Source organism: Zalophus californianus, chromosome 12 (assembly GCF_009762305.2).
Source record: "Zalophus californianus isolate mZalCal1 chromosome 12, mZalCal1.pri.v2, whole genome shotgun sequence".
Taxonomy (NCBI): Eukaryota; Metazoa; Chordata; class Mammalia; order Carnivora; family Otariidae; genus Zalophus; species Zalophus californianus.
This window is the reverse complement of record NC_045606.1, coordinates 71,086,527-71,113,663: the sequence shown is the minus strand read 5'-3', so window position 1 is coordinate 71,113,663 and position 27,137 is coordinate 71,086,527. Positions and strand designations below refer to the sequence as shown.

Genomic DNA, 27,137 nt, shown 5'->3' with positions numbered 1-27,137 from the left:
GAATATTTAGGAAGAGATGCACAGTACACTATCGTAAGCATTCACCTATAGCGCAAGGGGGAAGTTAGGGAATAAAAACATAAATTTGTAGTTGTTTCAAAGGATTTAACTGAAATGGAAATAAAGTCTAACAGGTAACAGTAACCGTGAAATAGGAAGAGTACTATACATCTTAGTCCCTCTCATAATCAAGCTCAGAGTTTTGCTTTGATAATATATCTTTGGGCTTTACAGAAACAGACACAAGAGATCTTCAGAAAATCTCGTGCTGGAATGCTGGTGAGGGTACAGCCCTCTCTACTACTCATTACTCCCATGTAAGGCCTGACATGAGAAATCTCTTAGACTTTAGTCCACGGAATGACATTCCCTTTTCTAAAGAATGTTATTCTTCGTTCTTTTTCAAAATGGATATTCTATAACTAACTACATTCCACTTTAACTACCAGGAATCTCAGAGGCAAAATAGGAGCTTAACTATATAGGTCTCCCTGTCTTTAGTTTTGGGTAGTCATCTTTCATTGTTTTGACTTTCTATACTGCATCATGTATCTGGATAAGCTCCTATAACCTTTTAAAACTGCTTCATAACAAACAACCCCCAACTTAGTGGCTTAAAACAACAATTAATTATTTATCATAATTCTACTGAGTGAGCTGTGTGGTTCTTCTACTGATCTGGTGTGGGCTCACTCGTGCAGCCGCATTCACCTGGGGGGTCAGTTGGGGGCCAGAACTCACTCAAGCCTGCTGGGCCTTAAACAGGCCAGACCTCCCCATGTGGTCTTTGATCTTCACGGAGACTAGACCAGGCTTTTTCACATGGTGACAGGAGCATTCCAAGAAGGCAAGCTCCAATGTGCAAGCAGTTATCAACCCTCTACTTGCATCACATTTGCTTACGTCCCACTGGCCAGTCACACACACACACACAAACCAGAGTTACTATGGAAGGGTGTGGATACTGGAAGGGGTGATTCATTGCAGGCCATCAATGTAACAATCTACTACAGCGGCTCCCTAATGGGGCCATTACTTCTTCTTCCAATCCTTCTAATACTTGAAGCATGTTATTCTTTAACAAAGTTTCCTTCCTAACTGCTCCATATCTTATCTTTTTAAGAGCTAAAATATCCTTTATGGGTGTTCTAAGCTCATACTAGTCCAACATATCAGTGAATGAATGCTTATGTAGGATTCAAAAGTATTTTAAAATTTAAAATGCACCATATGCCACAGCAAATGCTCACTCCTAAATTCTTAAAGCTCTCATGTTAAGAAATAAAAATTCCTTTAAATTTAAGTGCAAAAGCCTTTAAAAACATTAGTGCCAATTAGTTCCCCCACCATGAGGAAATGCATCATTCCACTGTGGATGTCCCATAATCAAGTTATTGAGGTAGAGGTACTTTGTACCTCTAATCAATATTGAATGTATTATCATACAAGGATCCAAAATGTGTAGAATCTAAAAGTTAGAAAAAGAACCATTATCTTCTGATTATCTACACAAAGTACTTCAAAGAGCAAGATAAAAAGATGCTGAGATGTATTAAAATGTTAATCTAAGGAACAATAAATAATATAAACAAAACAGTAAAAATCACTAAAGAAAGGGTAAAGATTAAAGAAATTCATTTAACTTGTTTCATCTTAGAAGCTGTTACTATTTTTAAGATGTCCTATAAGGTAATTTAAAGATGAGTTGAAAAGGAAAAAAAAACTTTTAAAGACATGACTATACCTCTTGTGATGAGTTTTGATGCGTACTTTTTATCCCATTGACGTTTTAAACATACCAATTCAAGTTCAATTCAAGACTGTAAGGTTTTGTGAAAGTCAATGTGTTTTGGAAAAAGGTGTATGCACATGTGACTTTAGGGATGGCTGAACAGGTAAGGTGGGTCTCTTTGGACTGACAAGATTTGCACTATGACTAGGGATAGCACACATAACTATAAAAAAAAAGTCAAAACAGCCCTTCTGGCTGCAATTATGATGCCAAACAAGATGTTTTTCTGTGAATAGGTGGCAAAATGCTTCAGAGATTTTCCACCAGGGGAGACAAAATGGAACTTTACTTATGCACAGAAGACTTTTTTTTTTTTTTTTTTTGTTAAATTAGGCCAACAGCAGAGTTATTTTTAGATTACTTCACTTTCTCTTCTTAATGGGCTGGTATACAAAATAGGACAGAAAATGCACCATATGTCACAGCAAATGCTCAAATCCTAAATTCTTAAAACTCTCATGGAAATAAAAGAGATCTCATCTTAAAATATGAGATTTCCATTCAGATGAAATTAAGACTATAACTATTCTGATGATATTTCACAGTTAACAAATAAATTATATATACCTTGTTTAAAAAACAGTATTTTGGACAATTTTTCTTTTAATCATTTTTAGTAAAAATAAATTGTAAGAAGAGCTAACGTGTGAATAAATGTGTTGACTTACATTTATGATTAAAGGTTAACATTTAAAGCATACAGCATTTTCAAATTCTATAGTGACTAACATAGATCTTGATTTCCTAAAGTTACAAAATTTAGATGACTCATCTACTTGCTCTTTCATAAAATCAATGTAAAGTCTGTTCAGTCTCAATATTGTAGAAAGACAAACTTTCAAAACTTACTCTTTTGTATTTCAACACAATGCATTCTCATTTTATGATTGCAATCATGCTCCACAAAACTTATACTGTTACTTTGATCTATAGTATTACAAATTATGATGATGAGATAGAATGCATGACATTAAAGATATCTATGCACATAATATATGATACTGTAGTAAAAAATGTAACTGATTAAAAAGGAATTCTCTCCACTTTTACCAATGACATATATATAATTTAAACTATACTAAGAAATACTGAACTTATTTTAAAATAGATTAATAAAGTCAACAAATAACATCACACAGCAAAGCATTCACCATGTTCTTTGTAATGTCCTGATTTTATTGAGCAAACAAAATTGAAGGACAACAAAAGATTTGGCACTTCTGTGGTATTTAAACCACTGGTCAGTTTTCAAATAGGATGAAGAATACAAAGTGCCTATTTCCTCAAAAAAAAATCAAGTAAAATCTCTAAAGTTTTGGTATTCTCTTGTTTATCGTTTAATTAAATTATAATCTTGTGAGTCCTTCGTATGTTAAATGTGCAGGCCTATTTGTTTTCCCAACAAACAGGGCAAATATTACTATAGTTCACCATTGTATGTAACCTAGTTGTTTTTTTTTTTTAAAGATTTTATTTATTTATTTCACAGACAGAGAACACAAGTAGGCAGAGCGGCAGACAGGCAGAGAGAGAGGGAGAAGCAGGTTCCCCGCCAAGCAGGGAGCCCGACGCGGGGCTTGATCCCAGGACACTGGGATCATGACCTGAGTTGAAGGCAGATGCTTAACCGACTGAGTCACCCAGGCGCCCCTGTAACCTAGTTTTAACAGGATTAAATGTAGTAATTAAGTGAAACAAATTTAAACTATTAGGTATTTAGATATATAGAAATTAATTTCTAGATAACATTGGTCTGATAAATTGTAACTTTTCAACAAAATAATTTTAACATATAATCTCAGTAGGTAAATTTATGATGCAAAACTAGGAAACTAAAGAATATTATGATTGTTTAATATTGCTAAATTAATAGTATTAATGAAATTCTGTGTATAGAGACTACCTTAACCATACATTCTAATTCTTATGTTTCAAAATACACTTGAATAATCTGCATTTTGATACAATCCTATACCCCTTCATTCTAAGATATAAACTAGACGAACAATCAGGTCTAATGGCAGGAAGAAGAATGTAGGGCTGAATACAAAAACTAGTTCTTAAAACTTGAAAGAAATCATAACATCTTGCCAATGAAAGTATTAACAAAAGCAAAAAACTGAAGCACTAAAATCATGAATGGCTGCTTTTAGAGGAGAGCAGACTCTAAGAGGAGAATGGACAAGTTTACCTGCATACAGACCTTCACCACACTTTGTGCCAGACACTGGTCTTGGTCCTGAAATAAAATTTCATGTCTAAATTGTAGCTAAGTAAAACTTTATGAAATCAGGTTAATCAAGTCTAAAGAGACCAACCCTGAGTAACAAAAAAAGAGGCTAGGTCCCAAAAATAAACATTATGATGCTAAACTTTTATTGAACATTCAACCTGGTTCATACCTTTTTTGTTTTTGTTTTTTTTGGATCATGTAAATAATAAATGTGGCAAGTATATGGAAAAAACTTCAAAGAAGTAGCAAAATATATTGACATTTTTATCAGGTGATGTGACTGTGTCTAAGTAGTTTTATTTTTGTCTTTCATTATTTGCTAAATTGGCATTTAAATTACTTAACAGTAATTTCATCATCTATTTACTTCAGAATTTGACTGATCATGACCTCTAAGTAAGTACAATGGACTCCCAACCTTCCATATTTTATGAATAGACATTTCTAGGGCTGGACTAGGTATTAAAAATATCATTCCAAAATTTCTTTGGTTTAAATTGATCCATTATTCCCACTTGAAATGTAGCCCCTCCCACGACACAATATTGTTTAAGAATAGTTACTACACACACGCAGTAACCACTTTTTGAGCATGTGCTTTTTATTAGAGGATCACTAACACATGCTCCCAACATCAACCAGCTAAAGAATATGTACCACTTGCCAAACCTTTCTTCCAGTGAGCACATATCGCCTCAGTAAATAATTATTTCCAGACAAATGGGAAAGGGGGTTGTGCTTCTTTGACTAAATTTTCCAATGTATTCTCCTACCACTGAAGAAGAGGGAAGACACAGAAGTATGAAGTCTCTTCCAAACACTCTTCTTAGTGCTTCCTTAGTGCCTGAAACCTATAAAGTCCAATATTTTCAAGCTAATTCCCTCAATGTGCACAAGTGAAATGACAGTTGACAGAACATGGAGGCCAGTGTATTACAGGCTCACCGCAGTACCCTGTGGAGAGCTCCCCTCCTAGAATACGATGGTCTGAGTCATTAGACGTAAAGGAGAGGATTCCAATTCCAATAAAAACTGGTAATTAACTAGCCTGATCATAAAAATAGGAAAGTACTTCATTTCAGAACCAGGAAAACTGGCTTCTTCCTAGACTTAAAACATAGCCAAGTTTAGAGTAAAACTCCCAGCTTAGTGGTAAGGCCCAGAAAGAGGTCCCCTGAACAGAGAGCTGCCACCCTGCAAAAGAAATTACCTAATATGCCAAATTTAATGATATGGAAATAATTTCATCCAAATCCATTAGTGGAATGCAAGAAAAAATACCAACAGGGAGTCAAAATAATACCCAGAAAGGAGAAAGCTCTTAAATTTATTATATAAGACAGCTTACAAAACCTATTTCTCCGGAAAATGAGACTCCGTTGTAATGATGAATCTATTAATCTAAAAACATCATGTTTAAAGCCAATCAATACAGTCTAAGGCTTTGATAAATATAAAAAAGAAAACACTATAAAGCTGAGACAATCTTAAAATAAAATGGACATCTCCTTTTGCCACATCTAATAGCTTCAGAGAACTTCATGAATAAACAATTGTAACTTCACTTGCAAATACCACAAACAAAATTCAAAATTAATTTTTAAGTTTCAGGTTTCAAGCTTCCAAGGATATACTAATTCAGGCAGAGATAGTTATTTGACTTCTGAGCACATCCACAAAGGCAGATTTTCCTCTAAAGTAACTTAACTGCCTGAACAAAGGAGGCAAGAAAATGAGGAACATGATATATTTGCTTCTGGTAAACTGCATATTTTCCTTTCTTCCCATTCCTCAGAATTCACAAGGCCCGGTATGACAGATACTCCCATAGCAGAATGGGTTGCCCCAATCTTAAACCTTGGCACTGTTTTTTTTAAAGATGAAAAACAGACAAACCAAAGCTGACAAACAAAATACTCCTGCAGGAAAAAAAAAAAAAAAATAGTGGGGGGAGGAGCTAGGAAAAAAGGCAGTTATAAGATCCACAGTCATCACTGAAGGGAGGGCATCTACTATCTGGCAGTTACTATGTGGGGATCTTTACAGATATTATTTTTAACTCATACAAATAATACCTTTAAACAGAATTTTCATCCATATTTTACAGATGAGAAATTTAAGTTCAGAGATCAAATAATTTGCCCAAGATCACACAGCCAGCATGTGGCTGAGCTTAGGATTTGCTCTCCATCTGTCTAATGCCAAGCCCTCCTCTTGCCATGGTGTCAAACCCACATCTCGACTGACAAACATTCCTGCTGGGCCTCCACTGTGTGCACCCATGCTACAAAGAACTACAAAAGGAATAGAAGACATTGCTTTTGCCCTCCACGCAGTTAACATCTAACAGGCATTCTGAAGATTCGGATGCCCAATCCATGAGAAGCAGTGTAGTACACACAGAGGAAAGAGCACTAGTCTAGGGAGAGGGAAAGGACTTGCTCTGGGCTTCACTATTTAGTAGCTATATAACCTTGGGTAAATAAGAATTGCTAGTATTTTCTCATCTGCAGAGATCTTGTAATATAATATCTGCCTTAATTATCTTACCGAATTATTTTAATGATCCAATTAGGTAATATAAGAGCCTTATTAGCTAGAAAATGTTTTACAAATAGGAAATGCCAGTACTGCTATTCAAGTGTGCATAGTCAGGTCATTACAGAGCTTTGGGTAGATATCTGAATTCAGCAATAAAAAGATTAGCAGTCTCACTTTTGTTTCCCCCTGCTTTTGTTTTGCTTTCTTCGGGCTTGTTAAGAGAGTTAATGCTCTAAAAAGTGAGAGGATTAACCAACTGGTTCTGGCTCTGGATCCCTGCACTACCCGTGCAGTCCAGCTATAACTGTATCCTGAAGATGGCATCCATGAGCACACCACTTTCCCTTGCTACATATGCACCCCAAGCCTGCCCAGGCAGCATGCTTACTGCTAGGCAAAAGGTAAGGTAGCCCTATTTCCCTTTCACTCCCCCTTTATTTCCTTTTCTACCGTCTTCATCAGCCATCTTATACAATGAGAATGTCATGCTCAAGTGTCTAGCCCACCCCCAAAACCCAAAGCTGTACCTCAAATTGCAAATTCTTGCTCTCTGTCAACTGTATGTGAGGACCCATTTCCTGAGGGAAACTGGAGGAACTAGGTTCAGAAACCGGGTGATAGTCTCCTAGGAGGTGGGGAATTTGCAAAACAAAAAACAGCCCGTTAGCTGGCTGGGAAGAGTTTCAGGAACTAGGTCACCAACCCCAAGCATTTAAAATAAATAAGCTGAATTAATTCTCTGTATTCAATACAGTATTAGAACACAATTTTCTATCAGTTTTCCCATTGCAAATTAATCGATATTTAGAACATTCTCTTTCTCTGGGAAGAATTATTCCCAATTCTAAACAGCCAAACTAACAAACCGACTACACGTCAAATACATTTGATTGAAAAAGACTTACTGAAATACTTTTGATAATCTTCATTTTATTTTCTGTACTTTTAAGTCAACCACTGCGATAATGCATAAGTTGAGCTCAATGAAGACAAAAACCAAAAACTTTATTTTAACCGAAATGTCACAAAAGCAACTTAAAACTTCACAAACTTAAATACCCCAGGCTTTAACCACAAACAACCACCCCTGTCTATATTTCTCTCTCTCTCTCTCTTATTCTCTCTCTTTCCCCACCACTTGTCTCTTATTTTAAAGGAAGCTAATAGTATTCTCTCCTTTCTACAATTTGTTTTCTATATGTGACATTGTAGTTTTTTGAGGTTTTTTTAGATTAGTAATAGTAACTCAAAATGTTCACTGGATCAATAAAAATATTGGAAGTAAAAATTTGTTAGATCTCTGGAGATTATTAATTTATTCTTATAGAGGAGTAGTTATATATTTTATATTCTAAATCAGTTTTATTTCTGACGACCAGTGAAATCTGGGTTTTATTTCTATTCCCTATTTTCCCTAAAAAAATGCTTTAGAAATGCCATGTAACATTTTACTCTGGTGTTTCTAAAAGTGTGGTCTTCATTCCACCTTATTTAAATCATATTTTCTAAAAATGCAGACTCCTGGCCCCTCTCCAGGGCTACTAAAGAATCAGACCAATCCAGGTTAGGCCTGGAAATAACAGTTTTAACAGTTTTTGCCAAATAATTCTCATAACCAGCAAAATTATCACAGATGAATTTTTCACTTATTTATACTTACTATGTTTCCTCAACAGCATCATCTATAACATTATATAAACTATGTTAAAACATATAAGGGCTCTTTATTTGAATAAATGTTTCTATTTTCTAGCAGCACAGATAATTTCTTCAACTAATAATATATTTAGCTTGGTTTGTCAGAATTTTCATAGGTATTTTCCAAGGGAGAATTCAAATGCCACATCAAAAAACACTCTAAATTTACTTTAACTTTTACTACCACATATTGAAATTTAAATTGACTAAAATGACTAAATGTTCTTGTGAAAATTTGATTAAAAATGACAAATAACAGTATAGCTCTTTATTTATAGAAATAAGGGCTATAAATAGACATAGTAATAGTTTTCCAATTAAGTTTTTCTTCAATTTATATCACCTATGTCATCAAACAAGTTTTTTTGTGTGTTTTTTGTTTTTTGTTTTGTTTTTTTACCTCTAGTTGCATTTCCTCGTTTGCTATTAGCATTTTCAAAAATATAAAAAGAGTACCTGGCTCCCTAAGGAAGACCAGAGCAGTTCATTAGTGATGCATATCTCAGCAGCCCCTCTACCTGACTGCATTAGGTCTTTTTGCACTTTCCGTTTTTTAGGTCACACAAATACTGTAAGTAATGTAATGAAACCACAGGCTTGTCTGTATTTTCTCATACAGCCAAGCCCTGACTCATAAATATTTCATTTACTGTTGCCTTAACTCTGAAAGAGATTGGCCTGTATTTTTCTTGCTTTATTCGAAACCTCTCTCTTCTGAAAGTGATTCTGATGATGACTTTGGTAAAGTAGCACACACTACACTGTAAAAAGGACTCTCACTCAATAACATGGCAGCCACCTAGGCCAATGACCCAAAAATGTTTAATACTCAGAAATATAAAATTCATATAATTCTGAATTAAAATATTTCACAAAAATTCAATATTATATGACAGAGATACGTTTTCTGAGCTTAAAATGACAAGAAAAGAGTTCACATAAGTACTCTTAGGTCAAAGAAAACAAGGAAAATTCAAATGAGTTCACAGGGAAAGGTTAGGAGGAATGGGTATTATGAGTTAGGTGGGCATCAAAAATCACAAATTGCTTATTCAAAATACTGAATAGTGGAAGCAAAAAAGGATTAAAATTCCAAGAAAAAAACAGAAATGATATTGTTCAATTACAACTCTTTCACACGATAAAGTAACAAATGTTATCCTGTCAAAAAGAGAGATGTGTATTCTGAAACAGGAAAAAAAAAGAATCTAGTTAGCTGAGTACTGTGGATTAGCCCACAGCAAGGAAGAAAGAACATCAAGGAAAAGAACTATTCCTCATTCTTAGTCTTTTCATCCATCTTCCCATCTCCTCCAGCTATGAGTATGTAATCTACAAAGTTTACATCAAAAATAAGAATAGGAACATTCTCCAAGACAGACTCTGCAAGATTGGCTTTAGTTAACCTAAAAAATATAAATAAAGAAACAGCAGAACACATAAACAGAAAAACCTAGCTACGGGGTCATCATAAGTAAATACAGAAGGAGATCCTCTTTACACAAAGGCACAGGGGCAAATCTAGTTAAATAGCCATCTGACTGATTGAGAGCAGTTTTCAAATTTCCCATTCCAGCCAGATACTTCACTCATCTAACTGTACCCCGGGCCTCTGGTCTACCCATACCCTCACTTGCCAGCATACATAAAAAGCTCTTGAGTTGTGCCAAAGATTTGTCTCATACTTAAAGTTGTGATGCTTCATGACTCTTCAACCTGTGTGGGGACCTTCCTGACATCTTTGTTTTGCCCTGACCTCTGGAAAACTCATGGGAAAGACATTCTTGGCTCACTATCTAGATCTCTCATGACTCACCTGATCATTGCACTTTATTCTCCAGATTTATACTGTGATACTCATAATGACAAAAGTTGCACATCTAATAAATTACTGGCATACAAATAATTTCTTCTCTCTGACAGCTTAAGAAGCAATGAGGAAAATTACTACCTTGGCCTGAATAGCAGTAAAAAGGGAAGAACTCTCATGAAAGAATTTGTCACAGAATTCTTAGAAGTCCACGTCAATTTTAAGCTCGTAATTCCAAGCTAGTGAACAAATGTGGCATGGATTTTAGTAACATAAGTAAAAAAAACTATGTCTACATTTATATGAATATTTATTTATATGCGTGTGTGTGTGCGCGCGCGCGTGTATAGCAGACTATAATCCATGGGCTAAAAGTGGCTCACTCCCTGATTTTGGATGATCTATGAGGTAAGAATGGTTTTTATAGTTTTAAACAGTTGAATAAAAATCAAAAGAAGAAGAATTTTGTGAAATATGAAAACTATATGAAATGCAAACTCTAGTGTCCATAAACAAACCTTACTGTCACACAGCCACATTCATTCATTTAGGTATTGTTCATAGCTGCTTCTAAATTATATGGCAGAGTTGAATAGCTGTGGTAGAGACCTATGGCCCACCAAACCTATATTTACTATCTAGCCCTTTACAGAAAAAATTTGCCTTCCCCTAATATATGATGGCTTGGCATGAAACTCTAAAATAAAAAATGGCTTGGGATCAATATCTATGAAATGATGAGTTACTGAAAGTGAAGTTATGGCCCTATGGCCATCCTGAGAAGCCACTAAAAAGAAAAAAAATTAGAAAATAGCTTAAAAAAATCAGAGTTATACAAGGATTATTTGACCTCGGAAGTAAAATCACCTGGCAAGGAATAGTACAGAAACATGACTCAAAGCTTTAATAAATACTTAAAATGTGTTGAAGCAACCTCCTCCTCCCCCCACAAAGGTCTAAGAACACTTCAAGATCTTACTTAGGTATGGGAAAAAATATTAAAGAAGACGTGAGCCTACTGTTTGGTGACAATGGTATATTATCAGATAACTGAAATGAATCTTAGGTGGTTTTTACATTCTCCACCAAAAAGGAAAGTGTTGTAACCAAAATGGAAAATCAAATATGATTAATAAGAAAATAAAAGCTCAGGAATTAGTAAGAGAAAAATGAAACACTTCAAATAACTTCACGTATGCATGACCAATGGATGACAATCACAGGGTATTAAAAGTAAATGTTAGAACGATACTGATAACCCGGAAGAGTTACAAACAGGAGAGCAGGCATAATACATAAGAAGGGCAAGTGCTATTTTATTTTTTTAGGGTAAAAGGATTCTAGAAAATGAAGATCAGTGATCTTGACATTATTCTTCAACAAAATTCTAGAACAGGTTACTAAACAGATGGTTTGTGAGCACTTAAAGAAAAAAAAAAAAAACCTGCCATGGATTTGTTAAAAATAAGCCATGCCAAACCTGTTTCCTTTTCTGACATGCTACTAGATGAGTGAATCAAAGAAATGCAGGAGCTATATAATAGCTGGACCAAGAAAAGTATAGAGAAAAGTGTCTCATGGCCAACTTGGGGTATGTCCACTTATTATTTGGGGAAATTTCTTTTTTTTTCTTTTTTTTTAGATTTTATTTATTTATTTGACAGAGAGACAAAGAAAGAGGGGGAACACAAGCAGGGGGAGTGGGAGAGGGAGAAGCAGGCTTCCCGCAAAGCAGGGAGCCCGATGCGGGGCTCAATCCCAGGATCCTGGGATCATGACCTGAGCAGAAGGCAGACGCTTAACAACTGAGCCACCCAGGTGCCCCTACTTGGGGGAAATTTCTTAATATCTGGGAGAAGAGGCAAATTTCATGGGTCTCTTGTGTGTCTACATGTGTTGTGAGCAGAGGCACTGGTAGCTTTTGTTCTAGACTGTCTTTCCACAAATGTTTGTATAGCAAATAGCCTTTGAAGACAGATACAGTACCTCCCTATGGAACAAAGAGAAAGTTTACCTATGGCCTGTTATAAAAGACCTGGGTTCCTAAACTTGGCATTCCTCATCAGTGATATAACTCACTGAGTGTGCAGCATGAATCTGAGCCACTCTGCAGAACTCCTGTGGGGGACTCGGGGTGGGGGGGTGGAGGGGAGGGGCGGTGCAAGGAACCAAAAAGAATCAAGAAGTGCACACTGCTTGCTGTACCAGGGGTAATAAAGTCCTCTGTCTCTGACCCCAAAGTCTTGGGTCTTCCACAAGCATCCACAAAGCAGTGCTGGCTACTTTTTAGCTTGCAAGGAGGGTGAAATTTCAGATCCTTCACAACTCAGCTTGCCATTTGTAAAATGGGGAAATAACAGTACCTCCTTATAAAGGTATTATGGAGATTAAATGAATTAACGCACACAAATTGCTTAGAAAATGCCTATTTAAACTACCTGCTCAATGAATGCTACCCATTAAGATTAATTTACTATATATACAGGTAGGTAAAAAATGACATCCAAAGGATTAATGACAAGCGAAAGAACCCACCATGTTCACTAACTTTAGTAACGGCTCCATTCTTAACCCTATTCTGCTCAATATTTTTATAAATAATCAAATAGAGCTACAGAAATGTATTAATCAAATTATGGACAACACAATCGCTAACACATGGAACGGAATCAGGATTTTGTTTAGATCTTGACATGTTGAGTAACTAAACTTTGTAAAAGAAGAATTTAAAAGACATACAAATCCTATTTTTTTAAAGATTTTATTTATTTGTCAGAGAGAGAGAGCAAGAGAGTGCAGAAGCAGGGGGAGCGGCAGGCAGAGGGAGAAGGAGGCTCCCGCTGAGCAAGGAGCCTGGTGTAGGACTCAATCCCAGGACCCTGGGATCATGACCTGAGCCAAAGGCAGACTGCTTAACCAACTGAGCCACCCAGGTGTCCCACAAATCCTATTTTATAAACTATTCAAATTGTTTACTCATGGCAACTTATATAAAGTGAATTACAATTCTAGTAACAATGTAACATGACTAAAAAATGAATTGCTATTAGGTCAGAGAGAAAAAAAATGGAGATAAATTTTCAACGTGTTCTGCGTCAGCCAGGCCGCACTCTTGGTGTGGTATTTAGCTCTGGGTACATTTTAAAGGGAAACTCTGGCAAACAGAAGCATACCCAGAGGAAAGTTATCAAAACTGTGAAGAATGAAATAAGTCCATATAGTATATAAAGTATAATGGAGAAAAACAGACTTCTTTAGCTTGAGAAAGATAAGATTTATTGGAAATGAAAGCTTTCAGACATCTACAAAGTTATTGATGTGAAATACTCTGTGTAAATTCAAAGAGTAGAGCTAGAAATAAGTGGCTGATCCTAACTCAGTGTAAGGAAGAACTTCAAAAGAATTAAATTTTTTCAAATGTTGGATGTTAAGATAACAAATTTTTCATTCATGGAAGTTTCTGAAAGCCACTAGCCAGAATTATGGCCATGGGGATCACCTCCTTCACATCCAGATGTCTTTCGACTCCTCAATTCTTGTCTGTTACAAAAGCCAACCCACCAGAAATTTCTCCAGGCTTCTTGTCTGTTTTCACTGCTATCTTTCACTCCTTGGTTTCTGTTCCACTTCAGCCCAGCTAGCCCCTTCGAATTGACAATTTGTTCTTAGCAGCCCATCTGACCCTTTGATTTACCTGTTTGATTATTCCCTTTCCACACACTACAGCCCATAGGCAATTTGACAAAGGCTCCTGGTTAAGAAACCCTAGCCCCATCTCTCATCTGGCTTGGAAGGGAGGATGGAAAGTTAATTTCATGATCTCAAAGCCTCTTTTCACTTCTAGGGTTCTTTGATTCTTCTTACTTCTTTTGCCACTTACAGAAATTAGTGGATGATCAGTGATTGAGGAATAAACAAATAAGTGAATGAATAAACGAAAAGCATTATTAAACAACTGATGATGAGCTTCTTTCATCTTTAAGAACTAGCTACCTGAATGGGTCTTACATACTCCAAACAAACAGATGACAAGGAGTGAAAAGACATGAACAGTAAACACCTGTGGGAAAAAGGCAGGCAAGTATGAAAGCGAGAGAGACCGGGGGTGGGAGCAGGAGCGAGGGAAGAGAACTATGGTAAAGACCCCAAAACTGATTTTTAGAAATGATGAACCAGTAAAGTCTCTTGTTTATAAGCCATGCCAATTCATAAGGCAAAATAAAATTTGAGGCTATATAAAAATATATTTGAATGGAAAATGAGAGAATTCTAAACTCCTAAGAAAACTATGATGGGAACAAGCAAATATATTACTGTGGAGGAAAAAATAATACAGCACAACAATACAGACGAATCTCAAACGCATTATGCTAAGTGAAAGAAGCCTGACTCCGAAGGCTACATGCAGTATGATTCTATTTATAGGACAGACTTGAATGTGGTATATGTATACAATGGAATATTACTCAGCCATAAGAAGGGAGGATATCCTGCCATTTTTTTTAAGATTTTATTTATTTATTCGACAGAGAGAGAACAAGCACAAGCAGGGGGAGAGGCAGGCAGAGGGAGAGGGAGAAGCAGGCTCCCCACTGAGCAGGGAGCCGGATGCGGGGCTTGATCCCAGGACCCTGGGATCATGACCTGAGCCAAAGGCAGACGCTTAAGCGACTGAGCCACCCAGGTGTCCCATATCCTGCCATTTGTGACAGCACGGATGGATCTTAAGCACATTATGCTAAGTGAGATAAGTCAGACAAAGCCAATTACTGTATGATATTACTATGTGGAATCTAAAACAGTCACACTTATAAAAAACAGCAAGTAAAGTGGTGGTTACCAGGGGATAGGGGTTAGAGATTAAGACCAACTTTATTTAAGGGTGCCAACTTGTAACTTGCTTGTAAATAAGCCATAGAGATCTAATGTATAATGAATATAGATAACAATATGGTACTACACTTATGTAATATGATAAACATCACTACAACGGCAATCATGTTATAATATACAAATGTATCAAAGTAACACACTAGGCCCCATAAATTTATACAGTGTAAAAATTTGCCCCCCAAAAAGACTTGAAAGGACAAAACTATAGGGACGGAAAATAGATCAGCAGTTATCAGGGCCTGGAGGATAAAAGGAGGGGTTGACTAAAAACCATATGGAAAAATTCTGTAGCATGATGGGACTGTTCTATATCTTAACTATGGTGGTGATCACACAACTATTTTGTCAAAATTTACAGAACTTTACACTAAAAGGGTGAATTTTATCATATATAAATTATCTTTAATAAAAAAAGGAATGAAATTAAAGAGCTTAAAACAACTTTATAATGATGAGTAATTAAAATACGGTTTGTGTCATCAAATAGACACATAAAAGAAAATTACCAGAATCATTTCTACAATATAATAGCCAATATATTATTATTTTTTAAAGATCTATTTGAGAGATAGAGAGCACTCAAACACTGCGGGGAGCAGAAGGAGCGGGAGAGAATCCCAAGCAGACTCCCCACAGAGCACAAAGCCTGTTGCTGGGCTCAATCTCAGGACCCTGAGATCAGGACCTGAGCCAAAATCAAGAGTCAAGACGCTCAACCGACTGAGCTACGCAGGTGCCCCCAACATATTATTTTATTTTATTTATTTTTTTTTAAGATTTTTATTTATTTATTGAGAGAGAGAGAATGGTAGAGAGAGAGCATGAGAGGGAAGAAGGTCAGAGGGAGAAGCAGACTCCCCGCTGAGCAGGGAGCCCGATGCGGGACTCGATCCTGGAACTCCAGGATCGTGACCTGAGCCGAAGGCAGTCGCTTAACCAACTGAGCCACCCAGGCGCCCCCCAACATATTATTTTAAAATGAAATGTCAAATGTATAGCCAGATACGTTTTTTAAAAATAACCCAGTATATTTTTACTGTCTTATGAATAGTTAACATATAAAAATAAAATTATTCATTCACAATCCATTTCTTAAATATCCTCTCATAAGAAACATAATCCTAGGAATAAGAAAATAAACATTAAATATTTTTCTTAGTTTTGTATTCATAGCTTGTTACCATATATTCTCTTTCATTGTACATTTGCACTTAAAATTTGATCTTACATAGTCAGAAAAACAAATTGTCTCTCAAAATGAAAACAAAACTTATAACAATGTTCCTTTAATATAGCAATATGTGTAAGCATGTACTCAGTCATATTTTAGAATCTGGAATTGTTACAGCCCAGTGGAAATGATACATTTTCAGGATACAATTAAAAGGATATAGAAGAGAACAAATCTGTAAAATCAAGTACCCATTAGACATAACAGATCATGTTGCCTTTCTTCTGTTTGTGGAATAGTATGAGCAACAGACATGTAGGGTAAGGGATAGTTGGACATTTATGAAAATTACAAAAGAGCAAAGAATTAGAAGGATAAGATAACTTAAAAGCATGCTTTTCCGGAAGTAAATATTACAAATTGATCAAAATTATAGATTTAAAATTATTTTATTTGGGACAACACAAAGTCAGGCTGTCCAATGAATTCTATTTTTGTTACAGGAATATGCATTCTCTATAACATATGACAAGGTAAAAACACATTGAAATGTGCAGGTTTGCAAGCTTACATCACTGCTAGAAACTCCCAGGACTTATTATCCCTTACCTTCTGAGTAGAAATCTTTGTTGCTGTTCTCCTTGTTTGTCTGCATAAAGACAAACCTTGATTGCCACAAGAAAAGCAGCCAGAATAAAGAAAGAGACCACACTTTGCATGACGGGAGGGCACACTTCATGGGGTATATAGACTTGGTATGACTGTATGTGTCGCACAACGGGTGGATGGGGCAGCAGAGCAGTGAAGGACTGATCTAGATGAGGCTCTAAAAACTTTTTAGCAGTACCCAGGAGAAGAAGAAAGATGCCTCAAGAGATTTGGGGCAAAACTTCCTATGTGGCACACTGTATAAAACCGTGTCACTCCCTTTAAGCCAAACTACAGCAAAGGTATGTAGTATTCCTGTAGCTGGGAGTTGTGTTTCCTTTAAAGCAGCACAATGCATAGGCTGGACCATGTGGCAGCCCGACATTTTATGTGGGTTCTAAAAATGTATGTCTGTGTGTGTGAAGTCCATCAAAAAGGGGAGCTCTAATTTTAAAAGACAAAGTTTATCAAACAGCTTATCCAACTCCACACTTTATTTCTGGATTGGTGACGCCTCGAGCTAAATATATGAATGAGCACAGGACCAAAGCAAAATTGTGAAGAAATTAATATTTTGGAAAGTTAATGACACACACTTCAGGGGAGAGAATGCCAGGTGGTTATTTATTCTTCTTAACCCAAACATGATCAACCCCATGTCCACTCTACCTTCTCTGCTTGTTTTAGTGTTCTGGTTAAACGAGGGGAGGCTCCATTCCTGACAGAGAAGGGGAGGAGTGGTGTGAAAATACCCAGCGGGCTAAGATAATAGAAGAATAATACTTTTGAATTTTAACTGAGTCCCTCTGAGCTGCATAAGCAAGTTATTTGTGGTAACTGTTGTTAGTTTTAATTGTTTTTATCTTTTTCTTCCGTTCCTTCATTTATGTGTTTTTATGGCTGTAAAGGGAGAACATGTTCACAGCTTCAAATTTGGTTCTATGTATTTCAAAAAACAGTTTAATTGAAAATAATCTAAAAACTAATCCAGGCTCTTTTTAATTTTGGAGGAAATAACCTACCCAACATCACACAATAGTTATAGACAGACCAAGTACCAGAATGCAAGTCTCCTAGCACTTAACACAGAACACTGCATAGTAAACCAACTATTTTACTAGCTGCAATAATAATTATACTTTCCAGAAGGATCCATCTTCATTCACATTCTAACATGCATTATTATTACTAAAGAAGTGCTTTAATACAAAATTTCTGACTCAGAAAGGGAAGGAGAATACACTAGAATAGCCAGATGCAACATGAGGGCACTGGGTGTCTAAGGAGCCAGAGAAGAGTAGCAGAAGATGTAAGTTAGTAATTTTTTAAAAAGGTAAAAGTGGGGTAATTATGTAATAAAAGCCCACTTTGCCTTGTTTCACAGTTTTCCAAGGGCTACACATTCACTGATGGTATAATAAAGTATCAGAATGATTTTGAGAAATTTCAGAATTCAGTCTGAAGGGAAAAAGAAAAATGAGAAGAAGGGAGGCAAAGAAGAGAGCCCTCCTCCTTCATTATCAGTAGAAAAGATTAGAGACTCCTTTCCCTCGTCTCAAGATATTTAAAATAAAATTGCTGAGCAAGTTAGTGCATATTTCAAATATGGACATAATATGTGAGAGGGAGATCTATAGAGCATTAGGTTTATAAGAAAATAATCAATGGGGATTAAAGAGTGCACTTGTCATGAGCACCAGGTGATATATGGAAGTGTTGAATCACTAGATTGTACACCTGAAACTAATATTACACTGTATGTTAATGAAATGTAAATTAAATAAAAACTTAAAAAGAAAATAATATATGTATTTGTATGATGTTTTATGGAAAGTTGTATCACTTACCCATACCTTAGCTATGGGTATCCAAAAGCAATTTGAGCAAGTTCAAGAGTGAGATTTTAAATTTGGAGAGAGGGACCTTCTATCAAATCATAAATCCTCCATCTGTTCTATTTAAGGATAGATACTGGAAGAATGAGACAAAAGAGAAGTTGTAAATTTATGGTGTATGTGCCAACACAAAGAAGGAAAGCCATCTAAATCTTCTAAAGGTTTTCAGAAGATACTTGGCTTAACCCCTTTCCTCCCATCTTCCCCAGAGAAATACTTCGTATGCCAATGTTGTATCCATAATGTAGCCTTTAGAAATATCTATGGATTCTATCTATGCTACTCATATTAAGATATAATTATGAAATAACATGATTAAATGTCATTTTGACTGTACTAAGCATTATTATATTGTAGCACTCAACTACTGAGCATTTGTTCTTGTCCAGAAACATAAACATCCATTCACACCTTTCAAAAGTTAAATGTAATATTGTTTCTCAGATCGGAATAAAAAAGAGACACAAAATACTGAACTTGAAGTAGGTCCACCAGAGAGCAGAGCCACATCTTGGTCAATACAGTAGTGAACAGTTTTCCCAAATGTGATATGGTATAAAATAAGTGTAAGATGAAAAAGTAAGGTGAAAAGTAATTTCAGTCACACAGAAAATGAGGCAATGATGTAGACAGAAGTAATTTCTTGGACCTCCAACAACTCATTCATTCTTTCATTTAGTTTTAGAGCTGTTACCTAATGCAAGGCACTGTTCTAAGCATTGGTTAGAACACTGAAGAGAACAAAATCCCTGGCTCCATGGAAAGTTATGTTCTCATTGGGAGGACATATGATAAACAACTTTCTAAAATGTCAGTTGACGATGGTGCTGTGGGGAAAAGTAATGTATGGTAAAGGTGGCAAAGCACGATCTATGAGGATTTGTTATCTGATACAGGACAGTCGTCTCCCATAAGGATATGTTTGAGCAGCGACATGAAATTTGTGAAGATATCCGATTGTAGAGCATTTCAGACGGAGAACACAGAGAAAAGCTGAGGTTGGAATCAGCTTCTCCTGTTTTCAGAAATACCAAGAAAGCCAGTGTGGCGAGAGTTGACTGAACAAGAGGAAAATGCTAGGAAAGAATGTCAGATAGGTAGCAGGGGTCAGATAACATGGACTTATATAAGGTCTTTGTCTTTTATTCTCAGGGACATAAGAAGCTGCTGGAAAGTTTATAGAGAAGAGTGACATAATCACATATTTTTAAAAGATCGCTGTACTGTGTGGGGAACAAACCGTGGTGCCCAGAGAGAGAAGAGGGAGATAAATAGATACTGCTATTTAACAATTCAGGGAGGACATGATGGTGTCTATCTGCTCAGACAGGTAGCAGTGGTGGTACCAGCTAGATGTATAAAACAAGACTTTTTTTGGGGGGGGGGCACTTAGCAAAACTAAAGGCAGACCGAGAAAAGGGGGAAAAAAAATCGAAGACAAAAAAGAAAGTAAAGAGTTAGCCAGAGGCATACAGATATAGATCACCCAAATCCTGGAACATAACTTTGGGTGAAGTAATGGTGAGGAATAGTTCTTAAGGATGTTGGGGATCTTTTTTTTAAATGAGATGATTTTATGACAGTCTACATATGCTAAGATGTTAAGCTATTTGGATTAGTGTACTATAAGTTTCTCCTCGCTATCTGCCAGTGAGAAATTTTATAAATGCTTTCTCTGAAATATGTCTACCACTGATTTTTTTCTTACCCCCTAAAATACCCTTTAAGAAAGTTTGTTATTTTCTTAAATTGAGAAAAAGTTGCAAAATGATGGCTGTAGTTGTGTATATGTACCAAGATCATACAAAACTAAAATAATACAAAAAAACTCTCACAGAAAATGTCATTATAAAAGTTGAGAAGAAAGAAATGAATACCACAGAAATTTTACACTATTTCTAGTAGCATGCCTTATTTGAGGAATTCAAAGTTAATTTCTTTTAACTTCCTTAAAAAAAGTATAACATTCTCATGGTATAAATCTTTTAGGCTTATGTTCGAAAGATCTTTAAAAAGAAACACTAAAAACTTAAATAAATCTTAAATCAACATTGTCTTCCACAAAGTATATTTTAAGCCTTCCAAAATAGAAATCAAGAGAAATTAAGGAACGTTAATAAACTAAAAATGCTGAGAGCTTTTAAATCCCTGGGGATTCATTTGCTTCACAGCAATGCGCTTTTACAACACTTAAATTTTATTTGCTTTTGCTAATAAAAATAATTTGCCACAGAGACAGGAATGAAGACGTATTTGTCAATATCATGGGAAGAAGGTATGTCCTAGAGGACCCTGGTAGATTGTAGGAAGAGGGAAGTATACAACTGAATGGGAAACTGAATTACATTGGTAGAGTATAGGTCCAAGAACACATATTTCAAATATCAAGGAATTTACAAGGTTGAACCTGGGCCTGCATAAATAATTTATGGAGAAAATGTGTTTTAAATAAAATTTTAGATAAAATTATATAAATTGAAGTAGTATAGAATTTCAATTGTTCATAGAAAGCAAGTTGGACAAGTGAAGAAATACAAGAAAGAGTAAACAAAGTTCATAATTACAAAATGAAAAAGTATTAGGATCCAAAGCTGCAAAACATTAAAATATAATGTAGCTTTGAAAATGAAATGGGGATGATAACAGTATACCTCATTTTTGAGCCTGATACTCTTAATTTGGCTGCTTGGCAAAAAACTGTATAGGTAAACACAAATTCCCAGTCACTCCAATTATAAAATTGAAATTATGCTCCTAAGAATTAGAATAATACTTAGTAATACCACATCCGAGAAAACAGCAAATTACTGAAGCATCTATATAGAGAGAAAGAGTTTTAATACATACTGAAAATAAGTCACCACATACATATAGGTTTACTTTTTCATTTTAATATTAATAGTGTTGGAACATAATGCATCTAAATCTTCTTTAAGGACCTCTTCAGCATCTCAATGTTCTAACATTAACCTTTTAGTCACAACAGTTCCTCACATTTCACCAAAATTACTCTCTTTTTTTGTTTGTTTTGTCTGGAAAATTGCGGGTGGGGTATGGATAAATACACTGAGCAGAGCAAAAGACTATACACAAAAATACATCAGAGGCAATGACAAGGCAAAAGTAAGTCAGCAAATGGAAATAAGTACCCATTTATTTTAATAGGTAAGAATACCCACAGGGAAAGAATATTCCACAGGAAATAATATTCTACTATGTGAGAATTTATGTAATTCAATAGTAATGAATTTTCACATAAGCAATGCTGAGCTTAAGAAAAAAAAAGTAATAGTAATTTTAGACAATACCCCCCAAACTATGCTTAGTTAGGCTGCTGAAAGAAATATTAATGGGGTCCACTTGCAGGTTCTGAAAAACAAATGAAGAAGCTAAAGTTCTAGAAGAACTCCATAAAAACGTAATGAAAAAGACTTAAGCCTCATGGAGAAAAAAAAGAAAAAACTCTTAGGAACCTAAAAAGTATTTTACTTGATAAAGACTATGGAAGTGATATGACTGGAGGCCAAGTATATGAAGAGATATCAAAGTTGGATCTAAGAAGATATTTACATCATTTAAAGAAGGAATAGAACTAAAGCAAACTATGGCATATAACATTTGATTTAGGCATTAGATTCTCTGTGAATCATAAGCACAGGAATATGTTTAAGGAAAGTTGCAAGCACCTGGATTACTTTTTAAGACCCTTAAGAAAATAAGCAACAGTCATTCTGGGTTGGTTCTGATCAAGTTTGTTAGAACTCTATTTATCAGGGGGTACATAATTAAAGTTACTTTGAAAATCTATGTAAATCTTAAGCTCTCACTGGGCCTGATTTAAGAAACAGGATTTCTTTTATTCAAAGGGCAGTATGATTCTGGGCACTGGTTAGAACATTTGGGATCCATTCATTTATCACTAAGAGTACTATCATCTATCACAAAGTTAAAGAAAAAAAATAGTTTGAGTGGGTCAAGAATTAGTATTCAGTAATTGTAATGAAATTGTTATTATTTCTGAATTCAACAGTGATTTGTAATTTTGTCTAGCAACAATCATGTCAAGAGAACTTCTCAGTGACATTGTCTTCTTACAAGTCAATGGCTTCCTTCTGATTTAATTTAGAGAGGCAGAAAATACGTGACCACTTCCACCATTCAGTTTTCTATCAGTATTATAACTAATAGTTGATCTAACATGAGACTAACAACACAGAAATAGACAAGGGTGATGAGGCAGAGCCAGCTATAAATCCTTAAAAATATCACAAATAATATGCCCTTTACGTAATTGAGTTCCATATCCCTCACATTTTCTCTTGAAATAAAAATGTCTGGTAAATTTGTCTGGCTATGTTCATTACACTGTTATATGCCCTACGAGTCTCAATCAAACCATGAAGTTATTTCCACATATTTAAATATACTTTTCATAAAGTATAATTCCAATAGCTATGCAAAGAGAGTTGGTCTGTGTTTTTAAATTCTTGCTTGTACAAAAGGAATAGAACTTCTCATTACAGGTTATCTGTAAATTTAAAGTTCACCTTTTTTCCTATTTTTTATGTGTGCTACATACAACAATTTCCCCCTATTTAGATTTTTAGAATATTACAAGGATTTATTTTATTTGTAAAAGCAAAACCACTGTACTATCATCAGTACAAAGAAATAAAACTTTGATGACAGTTTATTTAGACACAACCATTAATAAATCTATTCATGTCTTAATGCAAAGGTCTCCTTCCACCCAGAGTGTGCATTCTATGAAAACAATATTCAAGTCTAAAATTTCCATCACTCTGAATCCCAAAATATAAGTTGAGAAATTTTGATAAACAGTTAAAAATAGCTCATAATTGTTATTTGTATATAATTTCCTTTGATTATTCTAGTACCCATTGTAGTGCAATAGTAACATATAATCAATGTATAAAAACAAAGCATGTATTGTACTGTTTAAATTGAATGGTAAAAAGTGTTCCAATAGTGAACTTTATGCTGATCTTTTTAAAATTGAGTGTCCTCTCTCCCTTACCTACAGGGATGTATCATCAGGTTTCCAGTCTCTTCTTTAAAAGTTAGTAACTTAATCACAATTAAACATTTATTTCACTTAGTTTTGGGTAACAATGAAATAGTGAAGTCCTTAAGCAAGTACTGAATTGAACAACCACTGAACACGGGGATAGTTAAGTAATAAAAAATGGAAGGAAGGAAGGAAGGAAGGAAGGGATGGATGAATGGAGGGAGTGAGGGAAGAAGGAAGGAAAGAAGGAAAGAAAAAACGACTTTTAAAAAGCTTCAAAACCAAAATGAAATTTTATGACCCTAATGATCATCGTGTATATAACTTTATACCCGCTTTATTAATGGTATACACAAATAAATCAAAATTGTAAATTGTTTAACACTATTACACAAACACTACATTTTAAAATTCCACTACACTGAGACTATACTTATCCATAACTCATAGTGACAGAAAAGATAAACAGGCCCCTTGACAACTTAAAACATTTCCCGAGGTACGCCACAATGCAAGATTGAAGAGGAAAATATCTGAAAGCTCATCCTTGCTCAGTGTTGACTTCTAACATGGACTTGCTATTAAACACACCCCTCCTGTCTCCACTGCTGCCTAGCCCAACTATTTGAGTTAGGAGAGCGTGCAAAGATGTGCCTTCCAGGCAAACTTTTGTTTTCTAAAAGTTAATCTCTCCAAACACTTCCAGTTGGAAAACGTCCACTTCAGCTACTTGACACCAGGGCGTCACTTTCTCCCCTCGGCTTACCTGCTCCTACTTAATTATTCTTCCAAGTAGACTCTGGGCACGTTGGGGAGGTAGCTCTTTAAGCACTTCTGAATCCATGATGACTATATATGTACACATCTTACACACTCCCACAGGTCTTTCACACCCTTTCTCTCTCCGGGACCGTTCTCAGCACTCACCCAGGCCACGTCGGGAACGCCTGCCCACCTGGGAGCAAATAGTACTCAAGGAATAATCCTCAAGATCAAGAAACTGACTGGATTTCAACATGTGGTGAGAGAAAATGGGGGTGGGGGTGGGGTTGAAGCATTACAGATAGCAGCTGTCCATTAAGTGGTTTAAATCTGTTGGTTAAAAAGCTGAATAAACAAATACACAGATGGGTCTAGATCCTTGGGGATTCCGGAGTCTGAGGATCCCCCTGAGCAAGTGTCCAGTTTGGCCTCTGTGGGGTCGTCCCTGTGCAAAACTCGCACCGGTTGCGCTCTCAAAAGCCCCAGACTCGCACGTGTCTTTCCCCTCCCGTTCCTCCTAATCGGTGTCACCCCACGCGCCCAGTGCCCTGAGAGACTTACCTACGAGATCTCAGAGGCTGAGGATAGTAGGGCAACTTTTCCTCCCTGCTCTAGACAGGCCCAAACGCCCTCAGCAAGCGAGGGTCCACGACGACGCTCGCGCAGAGGTCGGGGTGTCTGGGCGCGTCCTGGCCTGCGGGGCGGGGAGAGGCGCTCGGAAGACACGCGGGCGACGCGCGGGCGGCGCGCGCGGCCACCCAGTGGGTCCCTCCGTGCAGCCGCCGAACGTGAGCCGCGGCGAGCGCAAAGGGCCGTCGGGACCCGAGCTCTGCCGGGGTCACAGCAAACCCCGCGCTCCCGACTGCCCTCCGCTCACCCGGGGCCTCCACGGATTTACAGGTAAAAGCCAACCGAGAAGCCCTCCCTTTCTCCGCAAGGTGCCCGCGCCCCTCCCACATTCCCTCCCTAAAGAACCGGGAGGTGCGAGTTCACCCTAAACCCACCCACAGAGTGAGGAGACCTTTTCAAAGCACAGTAAAAGTAAGACTAGGTGAGATCCCGCGTGAAGCGGGTCCTGCTAACTGTGGACAGGGGAAAGAGCGTCATCGGGGGCAGCAGTCAAGATGCACCATTATCCCGAAGCATCACTAGGGACCAGGAGTTTCTTCACTCGAGAAACCGGAGTGTCCCCTCTCCGCCTCTAGTTCCCAGGGAAAGTACTTCTTAAATTAATGCTGAAGCGCCCAACTTAAGAGACGGACGAGCTGCATGCACTTGCCCAATTGAGTAAATAAAGGTCAGCAGTTGGATCAATAAAGTGTGTGCTTCCAACCGCCAGATGTTTTTACTGTTGTTTCTCCTCCCAGGGGTAAGGGGGGAAGGGAGGAAAAGGAAGAGACAACAAATAAAAATAAAAGAGTAAACAAACACACATCTGGTGTTTCGACACACATTCTCCTCCAGCCGCGGTCTCTCTGGACGAGGGAATATTTTGCATATTCAAAACTAAAAATCATACGTGAGCCAACGGCAATCTCCCCTCTGTCGATTCTCCCTTCCCCCATCACAATGCAAAATGAAAAAGAACAACAAGTGGTGATGTTGGGTCCGGAAGGCGACCCCGACGCTGAGCCGAAATTTGACACATGTCACACCCGCCCCGCCGCACCGAGCGCTGCGGCTGGGGCGAAACTTTGCCGCCGCCGCCGCCGCCGCCGCCGCCGCCGGAGGAGAGCGCAGCAGAGTAAAGTCGCAGCCCGGCCCGGCGTGGAGGTGGCTGGGACGGGGTGGGGTGCGGAGGTGCAGCGCGCCAGAGTGAGGACGAAGAAACTTACCGCGACCTGGGACGCCTGGGCAGCGTCCCGGGAGGTGGCACCCGCGGCGCCGAGGCAGAAGCCCCCAAACAACACACCCACGAGCGAGTCCCGGCAGCTGCTGCCGCGAGTGGGGGGCGCGCCCTGGGGAGGGGGGGGCGGAGGAAGCCGCAGCCAGCAGACGCGGCCGCCGCATAAATAACCGGGACCGGCGCTCGCGGGCGGGCTGCGGGTGGCGCGGGGCTCGAGCAGGGGCGCAGCGGCCGCCGCAGAGCTGCACGCGCCGGCGTGTCTCGCGCTTTCTCGGAGGCTCGCGCTGTCTCGCGCTGCCGCTCCCCCCACCCGGATCTGTGTGTGTGTCTGTATGTGTGTCTATGTGTGAGTGTGCGCTGGCGGGCGCGCGCACCCGGCCGCGCGCTCGTGTTGTTGGCAATGCAAACTGTACACACACTGCGCGCGGAGCCGCCTCTCCTCCGAGGGGCGGGGTGGGGGAAGGGACGCCTCGGAGGATTTTAAAGTACTGCGGGGCCACTTGTTTGTTTTGTTTCACTTTGCGTTGTTATTGTTGGTTGTTGTTATTGTTCCCAAAAGTGGTTTGGAACCAGCCGGTTAGAATGCCTGTCGCCCCCATCCACCTATCTCCCCCGGTGCCCCAACTTTTTTAAGGGAGGGGGAAACGCGGAGCGGAATATTGTTCGGATTTGCAGTGGAGCCTCCTGGCTGACGTCAGGTCCACCTGCTATGTAAACAACTCGCTGGAGAACTTGTTTGTTCTGCGCCAGATCTTCCCCCACCCCCACCATTCTCCCCACCTCCAGCTCCGCCTCCTCCCGCTCGGCCCAGACGGCGCG

General features: G+C 37.8%; 1 protein-coding gene across 1 annotated transcript in view; it reads right to left on the bottom strand.

Annotated features, from left to right (window-relative positions):
* FOXP2 (forkhead box P2) overlaps positions 1-26,569 on the bottom strand; it is a 553,196-nt gene extending 526,627 nt beyond the window's left edge. The window contains exon 1 of the mRNA XM_027574472.2: positions 26,308-26,569. The gene's annotated coding sequence lies outside the window, so the exon portion shown is untranslated. The remainder of the gene's footprint in view (positions 1-26,307) is intronic.
* Positions 26,570-27,137: the final 568 nt, after the last annotated feature.